Here is a 12276-nt window from a genome sequence, read left to right on the forward strand (position 1 = left end):
TAGCATCATCCTTTTATGAGAAAGGAAAAAATTTAGCGACAAAATAAGTACGCATCTTGATATCATCGAGAAAACAAGCTACTCATAGAAGAAAGTTCAATCATGTGTTCTACGACACTTTCTTTTTCGGTACCACAAAAGGGTGCTTTCTCTACAATAGCTATATGAGATAGTTCAAGAGAAAAATCATAATCTTTATCCTTAATGCATATAGGAGATGTGGCAAATTTAGGATCGGGAGATAACTTATGTCTAACGGTATATTGTGTGAGAAACTTTTTAATTTTACTTGCATCGGCGGTAGCATTGCATCTATTAATAAGATCATCATTAAGCTCCACATAATCTTCATCGGGATCATCACTAGAATAATCAAGTTCAGGTGAACTAACAGGTGTAGTAGCATCAGGAGTTTCAGCATTTTCAATTTGTCTAGACCTAGCAATTGTAGCATCTAGAAAAGTTCCCAATGAACCACTATCATCAAGCACAGCAGAAGCATCATCAATATTATAAGAATTTTCAGATCTAGCAGAAGTACCAGCAAGTGAAGCATGTGGTGGTGAAACAAGTTTATCAATCACGAGATGGTGAATCAAGAGCAACGAGAGGTACTCGAGTTGTACCTTTTCTTGTAGTGGATGGCAATATGGCGACTTTAGGATCGCGAGATTTACCCATGATGGAGAATTTGCAGCGAACAATATAAATCCAAGTGAACTTCCAAATAAAGCTATGCTCCCCGGCAACGGCGCCAGAAAACGATCTTGATGACCCACAAGTATAGGGGATCGCGGCGGTCTTCGCGGGTAGTAAAACCCAATTTATTGATTCGACACAAGAGGAGACAAAGAATACTTGAAAGCCTTAACGGCGGAGTTGTCAATTCAGCTGCACCTGGAAACGGACTTGCTCGCAAGAGTTTATCGATAGTAACGAGTTTTATAACGATAGCGGTAGTGAAATAACGACGACGGAAGTAACGAGAGACGGCGGTAGTGATTATAGTAAACAGCGAGGATTAAAATACGTAGGCACGGGGATGGATAACGGGCGTTGCATGGATGAGAGAAACTCATGTAACAATTAAGCGGGGCATTTGCGAGATAATAATAAAACGGTGTCTAAGTACAAAGCAATCAATAGGCATGTGTTCCAATTATAGTCGTACGTGCTCGCAATGAGAAACTTGCACAACATCTTTTGTCCTACCGGCCGGTGGCAGCCAGGGCCTCAAGGGAATCTCTTGGATATTAAGGTACTCCTTTTAATAGAGTACCGGAGCAAAGCATTAACACTCCGTGAACACATGTGATCCTCACATCACTACCATCCCCTCCGGTTGTCCCGATTTACGTCACTTCGGGGCCATTGGTTCCGGACAGCGACATGTGTATACAACTTGCAGGTAAGACCATAAACAATGAATATCATGATGAAATAATAACATGTTCAGATCTGAGATCATGGCACTCGGGCCCTAGTGACAAGCATTAAGCATAACAAGTTGCAACAATATCATCAAAGTACCAATTACGGGCACTAGGCACTATGCCCTAACAATCTTACACTATTACATGACCAATCTCATCCAATCCCTACCATCCCCTTCAGCCTAAAGCGGGGGAATTACTCACACATGGATGGGGGAAACATGGCTGGTCGATGGAGAGGCGTCGGTGGTGATGGCGGCGATGATCTCCTCCAATTCCCCGTCCGGCGGAGTGCCGAACGGAGACTTCTGGCTCCCGAGACGGAGTTTCGCGATGTGGCGGCGTTTTGGAGGGTTTCTGGCGACTTCGACTTCTCTCCGTGCGTTTTTAGGTCGAGGGCGATAAGTAGTCCGAAGGAGGGCGTCGGAGGCCTACCGAGGAGGCCACACGCTAGGGCCGCGCGCCCCCCTCCTGGGCCGCGCCGCCCTAGGGTGTGGGGCCCTCGGGCCTCCACCTGATTTGCCCTTACGGCTCCAGTGAGTTTTACGGGAAAATAGGGCCTTCTGTCAAAATCCCGAGGTTTTCCTGAAAGTTGGATTTCTGCACAAAAACGAGACACCAGAACAGTTCTGCTGAAATCAGCGTTAGTCCGTGTTAGTTGCATCCAAAATACACAAATTAGAGGCAAAACAATAGCAAAAGTGTTCGGGAAAGTGGATACGTTTTGGACGTATCATGGCACAAGTGTGCAACCTCTGCAGAGTGTATAACTATTCAAATAGCCGCGTCCATGGTTATGGACGGTTGGAAAGGCCATACTGTTCCGTCATCAGAACTTTTCAAAATGACATGTGACTTGTGACTTGAACTTGAAAGGTGAAGGGTGAATTTGACTTGAAACACAACTGAGTTGTGGGAATGACACTAATATTTCCACTTGAGTTAGTTAGCACATGGAGAGTCTTTATTTCAAATACTTGTGAACTAAAATTGGCTTTATGCAAAAGAAACTAGAGCTTAGCACCCCTTTACTAGAATTGATAGTACTTACATTAGTGTTAGTTTGCGAGTACTTTAAAGTACTCACGGCTGTGTCCCTGGCTATTCAAATGGTCAGACTATGAAGAGGAGCAGAACTACCAGGAGGACGGACAGCAAGACGCCTACGACAACTAGGGAATCTTCTGACGTCAGACGTTGGCCTGTGGATTAGATAGTCCACTTCCGTTACGCTTCCGCCATGTAATATGTTCGTTGATCAGTAGATCAACTATTTGTGTAATATTGGATCATGTGATCTATTTGTAAGACGACTATGGTATGTAATGAATGATGACTTATGATATTCAACTATTATGTCTCGCAACAACAATATTCCTGGGATTGCGATGTATGGCATAACAGACATCTGGACATAAAAATCCGGGTATTGACATTCGGATTCTAAAAGTGAAAACGAATTGTAATTTCGCCGCACGGTTTAAAAGTTACAGCTTTTTTAAAACAACAAAGTGATATCAGCTAACCTACCTTTTTTGACAGCTGTACACATCTTTCCGTGTGAGCACTTTCTATTTTGTTATGGCCGCTCAGAATAACTAACGGGCATGCAGCCGCTCGCTAGACGTGTCCAAAGTTGTTACTATAAAATCACGATTTTTCTAGCTAAATTTAGAAAATGATGTCACTTTTGATTTTTGGAATAGAAATCTACCATCTTTTGTGGATTTTTTCTGGCAAGACACTAATGGTATATTGATCCCAAATTTAAGATGAAAGAAGACAGGAGAGACCCATTTATCAGAACCAAAATTGCGAATGTGAACTGACTCCCACTCATCAGCCCAACACTACGGGAACCAGTCAAGGTGCCGCCGGCCATCGGCACAGCTTGCATTGCCTTCAACACAGGCTTGTGCGACGGCAGCCGTCGGCACCTTGCCGTCGGCACAATAACGCCTCGGCACAGGCAAAGTTTCCGTCGGCACAAGCTGGCCGTCAGCACAGCATCCCGTGCCAATAACGCCGTTTGGTAATTCTGGCTCGAACTTTTTCAAAAAAAAAATTTCAATTTTTTTTAATTTTTTTAAATCTCTAACTACACTTAATATTATGTCAAATTCCACTCATGGTCAAACTTCCCGATCAGTCACCCATGCTCACACTATTCCATCCCTAGCACGCTTAACTTCTCGGTTCCATTTAGACTAGATTCCATGAAAGAAATGACACCTTGTTGACAATAATACCATATCAATACTATTTACCCTTATTACTTGATGTTGCACATCATTATTTTTTGAATTCCAAACAATTACCTACATAAACTACAAGAATAATTATATTAATCTTGAATTCAAATGGACAATAAAATGATTTTTTCTTTTTATTTAATATGGAATAATTAATATCTTTAAATCTGTAAATCCAAATTTGACAAATAATATGTCTAAATCGATTAAAAAATGAGAGGAATCCAAATATGACATCTATATCATATTTTGAATCTAAAAATATTTTTTCCAAAAATTCATGAGCATTAGATCATGTACCAGTATTTCAAATCTGGCCGGCCTCCTACCGATTCGGCATGAATTTGTCTTTTTCATGAGGGATGAACGGAAAAGTTCTAGATACACCGGTTGAGAAATTTTCCATCTTAGGTGGTGTAGTATTTTGAAAAAATGTGTTGGTACCAATGTGAAACTTTAATTTGGTGGTTGCTTCACAAAACATCCAGTTTTCGGCACCTCAAAAATGGAAATGGATTTTTCATGCGATGAAATGGAAAAATTCCTCCTGTAATATCGTAAGACATCCCATTATGCGCATGTGTGCATAATATGTGCATATTATCACAAACTATGCCGCGATTCTATCCATAACATTGGTTGTTTGACCTAAATGTCATGAAACCTCGAACATGATAGCTCATTTTGTGATGTTCGCAATTTTCTAACTTTAATATTTTTCCTTGCAACTATGACACATAATATGACACCACGCGAAGGTTTCACATTGTTTGGATCGTTTTCGAATTTTTATGCCCGTTTCAAACTATATTCAAAACGGCGGGCATGAAGATCCTTTGCCCGGGGTTGAGGCTTGCTAAACTTGCGATCTCTGATGAAATAGCATGTTGTGAATTTAAAAATAATTTTTACAAAAAATCTTGAGCAATATATCATGTACCTGTAGTTCAAATCTGGTTGGCCTCCTGCCGATTCGGTAGGAATTTGTCTTTTTCATAGGGGTGGACGGAAAGGTTTCAGATACACCGGTTGAGATTTTCATCTTAATTGGTCTAGTATTTTTGAAAAATATGTTGGTACCAATGTGAAACTTTAATTTGGTGGTTGCTTCACAAAACACCGCGTTTTCGACACCTCAAAAATGGAAAATGGTTTTTTCGTGCGATGAAATGGAAAACTTCCTCCTGCAACATCGTAAGACATCTCAAGATGCACATGTGTGCACAATATTGGCACATTATCACAAACTATGCCACGATTCTATCCATAACATTGGTTGTTCTGTGTAAAAGCCATAAAACATCGGATATGATAGCTCATTTTTGAGAAGGTTCTTTGATATATTTTAAATATTCCAAGTTTCATATTTTTCCAAGATAGAACTTATTTTTCTAAAAATTTCGATATATTATTTGTATTTTTCTGAATTATAATGATTTAGTTATAATTTTTTGAAGATTAATGTGGTAAAATGGAAAAAAGCTATGCCGACGGCTTTACCGTCGACACAGGGCTGAAATATGTCATCGGCACAGGCCTGACGCTTTTAGCTCGCCGTCACGGCGGAGAGGCTGTACCGACGGCCAAAACTGTGCCGACGGTTGCCATCGGCACAGACCTTCATGTGCCGACGGCTGGCCTGCTGGCCTGGCCGGAACGAGTCCTGTGCCGACGGCCCCGATATTTTGCCGTCGGCACAGGATCTGACCGTCGGCATCTTGACTGGTTCCCGTAGTGCAGTTAAGAAAATCAAAGTACCTGAAAAAGAAAAAAAAAATGAAAATATGAAAAAGAAGGAAGTGGGAGGTTGAAAGATTCCCGATGATCGGTTTACTACCCCCACCTGCTCATTGTATATTACTATATAATATTATCTTCTAACATAAACAGCCAAGAGAACCACTTCATTTTTAATGTTAAGCGCGGAGCATGCGATATGTATAATTAGTATACATCTGAGTTTAAAATACTACAAATTCAAATTTATAGTATAGCTGCCTCTTGGTCACAGCAACACGGCAACTACCTTTGTCAATGCAAATTACTGCACGTTGTTCACACAATAATTATTTAAATATACAACGAATAATGCACACTTTATCGCCGGAATGACCAATTGCTAGCATACTCCTTGGTCTGCACATTTCTGAATTGATCGCAGCTAGCACCCAAGCTATCCGGCTATAGTTAGAGTAACCCTTTGGTACACTACGTACATGTTCTTCCTCCGAGAAAGATTATGATGTTTTTGGTGGATGGTTTCGATTTACATACTAGTATAAGATTTCGAGACTAAGAAATCTCTTATATCTTTACTATTAAATTGGAGTTGGTCGTTCGACACTCAACGCGTTTGATGGTCGTCATTGAAAGCATCTGAACCGTTTAATTTTTCCGCAAAAATGTCCACCGTCCGATCCCTTGTTCTCGCCCGCTCCATCCCGACCCCTCTCTGCGCCTCCACCCAGATCCCCATCCCCCTCCCGTAGGGAGCAGCTAGGGCTCACGTCTCGCCCCCCGCCCCCTGCCCTAGCCACCCTGCCGCTGCAACTAACAGCCCGAGCACCACCAGTCGGCCGCTGTCCTCCTTCCGGAGCGCCTACAGCCCGATGTCGTCTTGGATCGCCGCCGCCGACCTTTCCCAGCCGGTCGCAAGAGCGCAAGGGATGGGCACCTCTGACGCGGAAGGGAGAGTAGGGGCTGCGACCTCGTGGCGGCGGCCACGATGGTCATCCTGTTGGGACAGAGAGCACCCCGCCGCGTCATGGCGCACTGTCAGTTGTCGGTCTGGATGCAAGGAAGGGCCGATGGTGGTCGAAGTGCCGAGCAGGCCGCGGTATTTGGTGGAGACGCTCGAGATGGAGGTTGGCAAGAGGTGGAGGAGAAGCAAGGGGTGACACTGGGCCGTTTCTGGGGGTGCTGCGTGGAAGGTGGAGGCCTGAATGAAGGAGGCGTTGGGGGCGGCGCTCACCTAGAGGAGGAAGCCATGGGATGGTCGGCCGGGGTGGAAATCATGTTCTGGTGCTAGCTTTTTTATATCTGAATTCTGCTGGTACCTATTTGTGTGTGAGAGATCGAGACAGAGGGCTGCGAGAGATTGAGTGTTTCTTAGTTACTTTGCTGCTGTTAATAGGGACAACTTCCACAAGGATGGTCTGATGGGAGTCCATATCCAGAAGTTCAAAACATCATTCACAATCACATATATCTACACCCCCAAGGCCCCAAGAGCTTGCAGAATCTGTGGTAGCTTGGTAAGTTTCTTTCTTTTCTCTCTATTCTAAATTATTCTGTACTTTCTGATGGATTTCAATCATTGCAGCAATGGCTGGGTCGAGAGGAGATGCGCAGTTCATATGATGAAAACTACATTTCCAATTCTATATTCGGAGTTGAGAAGAAAAGTTAGTTAAGATACATAATTTGGTATTGCATATGTACAAGTAAATTAGATTGTGAAACTGTGGGGATTTATCCTTTCATGTATTTTCATGTTTTTAGCACTTGCATTTATAATGTTGAATTAATTAGTGCACAACAAAGTTATTTTTATCATTGTGATTAAGCCAATGTAATTGCCTGTTTCGGTGCAATGAAGGGAGGGGACGGGCGGCTGGATTTCTGGAGTGTAGCCGAGACAGGTTAAAAGAGGAGCGGGCAGGATGCGTGGTGGTTGTGGAGGATGACGTTGGTATGAGACAGAGCACCTCTCCCTCGTGAGAAGCATGTCTCCCGGTTAGCAGAAAAATCGTCAACATGTCATGAGAAATGATGTATTTAAGGATAGGAATTAGGAAATGAACCATTATATGAGAATGCTACTACTGATATAACAGTGTGTTGTGTTCTGAATGTTTTCCAGGCATGCAAATGTAGGACTCGACATGCACTTCTTCAGCATGGGTGAACCATGGAGGCGCAGGAAGCCAGTCTGAACAATCTGCTACAACACATGCAGGTAATTGTTTTGGTCATTTGATTTTCCATTTCTGAACACCAGAGCCGCTACCAGAACACCATGGACATTACTGCAAGCTTACTTATGTGGCAGCTCGTTCATGGTGACCCCAAACTTGAGCGACATGCATGAGCATGAACTCTCTCTTGAAGCGCTCCATCTCCAAGGTTAGTTCTCGTCGGAGTTCGAGCTGAGGAACATTTTCAAGTATCTCATTCAACATGTCCGTTGAACATGGCCTTGCCACTATACCTTAGGCAAATCATTTTATTATTAATATTTATTCTTTCAATGCTTGTTCTATCTTCATTTATCCTGGGATCATCATGCCCACTCTTGTGTCCATACTTGTGTTTAGTTTTTAGTATTATTTCAGTTGTTCTCTTTTCAACTGTTTTCCCTTTCCTGTGAAAAAAGAGGAATTAGGAGATCATGGAACTATTAATGATAGTCAGAAAAAATAGCCTTTATCTACATATATGTATCTCAAAATTACATATTCTGACATTATGGCTACAAAACTTCATTATAAATTTCTATCATGTTTACTAGGAAGTTCAGGTTATTTTCTTTTAGTTGATTATTTTGGATTGGTAACGTTTTCATATGCTTGTTGGAATGCATAATAGGCAGCATTCGATTTTGTTTTGTACTTTTGTTAGTTGTATGCTTGTAATGTTGTGCGGAAGTGTAGGTCGTGACACGCCTCTAAGGATGTGTTGTTGAACATGGGGTCTGGTAGTTGTTGCTTCTGAAGATGCCTTTCTGGATAGTGTATCGGCCTTATTTCGCTTGTTCTCCACACTAACTGATAGAAAAAAGTTGCAAGGCATCATTTATGTGTCTAAGGAAAAAAAATGCTTCCCTAGAATATATCTACAATTTATTAACAATTGAATGTTGCTCCTACTTTTTCTACATATTGTTGTAGCCATTAAAAATTGTGTAGAGTGAATGCTTCGAACCCAACAGGAGGAAAAAAAATTTAAGTAAGATTCTGAATCTTTCATCTGGTCGTTGTATTTAGCAGGTACTAGGCGAGATTTTCTCCCAGCTGCTCATCCAGCGTGTTTTATCTTAAGAAAACAAACTTACACAATATAGGGTGCTCCTATTTTTTTCTTTCTGTTGTGTGGTGACATCGAATTAAGAAAGCAATCTCACAAAATTAATGAACAGTTCGATTGTATTTTTATTCTTGCACAAACTTATTAGTTGATAGTGTATTATTTTCACTGATTTGTTGACTGTTGAGCTAAATTAGTTGATTATTGGACATAAACAAACTTATTAGTTCATAGTGTATTTTCATTCTTGCACAAACTTATTAGTTGTTCAGTACAAAGTTACTCTGGAATATTGACTACTTTAGCTCAACAGGGTTTATGCTATTGCTATTTTAATTTTTGCACGCTGCAAATAAGCTACTGTGGTAGAGCTGAAAGGGACACTGGAGGGAAGCAATATACATGGAGCCTCTACCAGGTCGAAATCGTTCTAATATTTAAAACAAACTTGGAAGACTTTGTTACAATATCTAATTAGTTAACTCTTCTCTCAAAGGTAACGACAAAGTTAAAAATATTTTTCCCACACAGATTCCTTGTTGTGCATTGAGCTATTGAAATATATATGGGTGTTTAATGATTTCTGCTTAAAGAAGGGCCTTGCCCCCAGCCAGCTGAAGTATTGTCTACTTTTATACGATGATGTGGATCTCATGATTCTCTAATTCCCATGTAAAACCGATTTAGATGTGAAGTTATCTGTCACGGTTTTTCCTATGTTAGCTAGCCCAAGTACTCCTTGTTATTTTTATTTTGCAACCAGAATGTGTTCAGGAATTCAACAAGATATGGCACTAGAATCATGAAGATATGTTACAGAGCATTCAATTAGTGTCACGTGTTCATGTATGCATGCATCTTCCTAATACTGGTTTTGTTAAAAATAATAATTAATAATGCTGAAATTGATGAGATATATATAAAGGATCAACTTCAACCGATTGCCTGTATTTTGTACTCATTTTCAGAACCTGAGCGTTTCCTTTATCTTATCATGTGCAGTACATGTGTGCACAAGATCCAGAAGCTGGACTAAGAAGTGATAAGTGCAAACCATCCCGTCCAGCACTTCCCATTTAAAATGATGTCGTAGTTCAATTTTAAGCATTTTGACTACTATGATGTCTTCCCTGTAGTTGGATATGGAAGATTATACTATATATTTTTATGAATTTTGAGCACAAATAGTACTTTCATGATGATAAATTATAAATCATTTGCTAAATATATTGATGTATCATGCTGATCTGAGTATACTGTTCTTCAAATTGTTGTAAAGTATTGTTATCCTTTGCTTCAACCTGTGTAAGAGCCGCAACAAGAAATAGGTTTCCATATTATATTTTGCTTCAACCTGTGTAAAGAGCCGCAACAAGAAATAGGTTGTTGTCGGATAGGGTAGAGCATACAAGCCTTCCTTGTCTTCCTTGTCGTGGATGTCAGTAAGTACACCGTATTTTTAATCTCAGCGTGCTCATGGCAAATCTCGGTACATGTGTGTGTAATTTTTTGCAGATCTGTAATTGCGATATAATAGAACAAAATAGGGAAATTTGTGCTAAGTATCTTTGCTTGGCAAAGCAGCAGTCAGAGTAAGATTTCACCCAAATTTATGTGTTGAAAAACTACATGTTATTTTTGAATCAAATATAACTGATTTGGAATTGTCTGTGTTATTTTTTAAATCAAATATAACTAATTTGGATGTGTTTGTTATTCTCTGGAATTGTTTGTTATTCCGTGGCAACATTGGCAAACTCTAAGTTCGTCTTTCCGTTGAAACGAAGGTGCGTACATGATTGAAATGTTTGAATGGTTGATTATTCACACAAATTTCTTCGGATCTGATGTTATGGTTTGAAGCGGACATGAGACAGCAGAGTGAGATAAAGAAGGATGATAAAATCCGTAGCAACGCACGGGCATTCAACTAGTATTGATAAGGTAAGGTAGAAGATGAAACGAAAAACGCCTGGATCGAGACGAAAATCATGGGACTGCATGCTAGCTAGGTAGAGACGGGCGGATCAGGAAGCGAAGAGTTTGAGGGATCCGCCCGCGTCGTCATGCGCGGCTTCCCCCACCCGAAGTCGGTGTCGTACATGGGCATGTGGAACCAGCTGTTCATCCTCACCTCCGTCTCCGGCAGGTTCCCTCTGTCCTCCGCCGCCCGCATGCCTTTCTCCGCCGCCGTCGTCTCGAAGTAGTCCACCGCCGACCTCAGCACCTCGTCGTCGTTGAGCCGCTCCGTCGTGGCTTTAACTCGGAAGGCGACGGAGGCCAGCGTTCCCGAGACCACGTCCTTCACGGACGCGGTGGCGAACACGTTGACGACCCCGTTACCGAAGTAGCCGTCCGGGAGAGGCGGCGTGAGGCGGCGCCTGATGTCCACGGGGAAGTTCATGCGCGTGGTAGCGGCCAGGTCCAGCTCGCGGGCCACGCACACGCACCGCCACACGAGGGCACTCACGGCGCAGAATGTGCTGGCGCCATCACAGTGGCGCTTGAGGGCGTGTAGCTGCTCACCGGAGATGGTGAAGACCTCTGTCGCGGGGACGGATGTGGCTGACGACTCGTGCATGGTCAGGTTGCTGCAGAACATGGGGATGGTCTCCGGGTGGACGACGGGCGGGGAGCGGGCGCGCAGGAGGGCGCGGTCGTGGCACGGGGGCGCCTCTGCCTCTGCTACGGCGGCGCCGTCACCGTACCTGCAGTAGCTCGCCCACGTCCGGGTGAAGTGGAACATGCTCGAGCCGTCGACGATGGCGTGGTGCACCGCTGTCCCGAACACCACACCGCCACACCTCAAGAAGGTCACCTGCGCGCGCGCATCCAGATCAATCGGCGGCAAGGGCAAACCTCTCAAAAGGAATCTTAATCAACGACCTAGCGAACTCTCTATCATCTCACCTGTATGGCCAACATAACGGATGGCGGTTGAACGCGAGGAGCAAAGAGCTTGGTTAGCTCCGGTGACGGGGACGGGTCGCTGAAGTCGTCGACGGTGTGGTCGGAGCGCGCGACCACGAAGAGCGCGCCCTCCGCGTTGCAGTCGATCTGGACGCGGCCGTCGGAATCCGCGCCGAGGCGGCCGGCGAGAGGGTAGAAGGGCACCAGCGCCTTGGCCATGGAATCCTTGAGCCTGGCCACGTCAAAGAAGCCGGCGACGTCGCTGGCACCATAGACGTGGACGAGCGGGGTGTGACCTCGAGTGGCCAGGACCAGGTCCAGCGGGGAGAGCCAGAGCGCGCCCGCGCCGCGGCGTGTTGCCGCTCGGCGCTACGAAGCAGGATTCTACCACTTGTATTGCTGATACGGAGCCCATATTGCGTATTGTGTTTCGTTCTCGATCCGTGTTCACTAATCTCGTCTAGTTATGTGCGGGGTAATGCAGCTAAACTAAGAGCGGATCAGCATTCCGCAGCACGCAACCTCGCTAATGTAGGGCATAATTAAGAAACAAGTTTGTTGGTAAAAAAATGCCTCGCGCAGATAAGATCCCATCCTGGTGTGATCGACGAGTATATTATGGAGCATACCTCACGGTATAGAAACAGACGTGAGCA

The 12276-nt window shown here is 43.4% G+C and overlaps 1 pseudogene; it reads right to left on the bottom strand.

Annotated features, from left to right (window-relative positions):
- Positions 1–10718: 10718 nt before the first annotated feature.
- Positions 10719–12035, bottom strand: LOC124703982 (annotated as a pseudogene).
- Between the last annotated feature and the right edge of the window lie 241 nt (positions 12036–12276).

Source organism: Lolium rigidum, chromosome 1 (assembly GCF_022539505.1).
Source record: "Lolium rigidum isolate FL_2022 chromosome 1, APGP_CSIRO_Lrig_0.1, whole genome shotgun sequence".
In the NCBI taxonomy this organism is placed as follows: Eukaryota; Viridiplantae; Streptophyta; class Magnoliopsida; order Poales; family Poaceae; genus Lolium; species Lolium rigidum.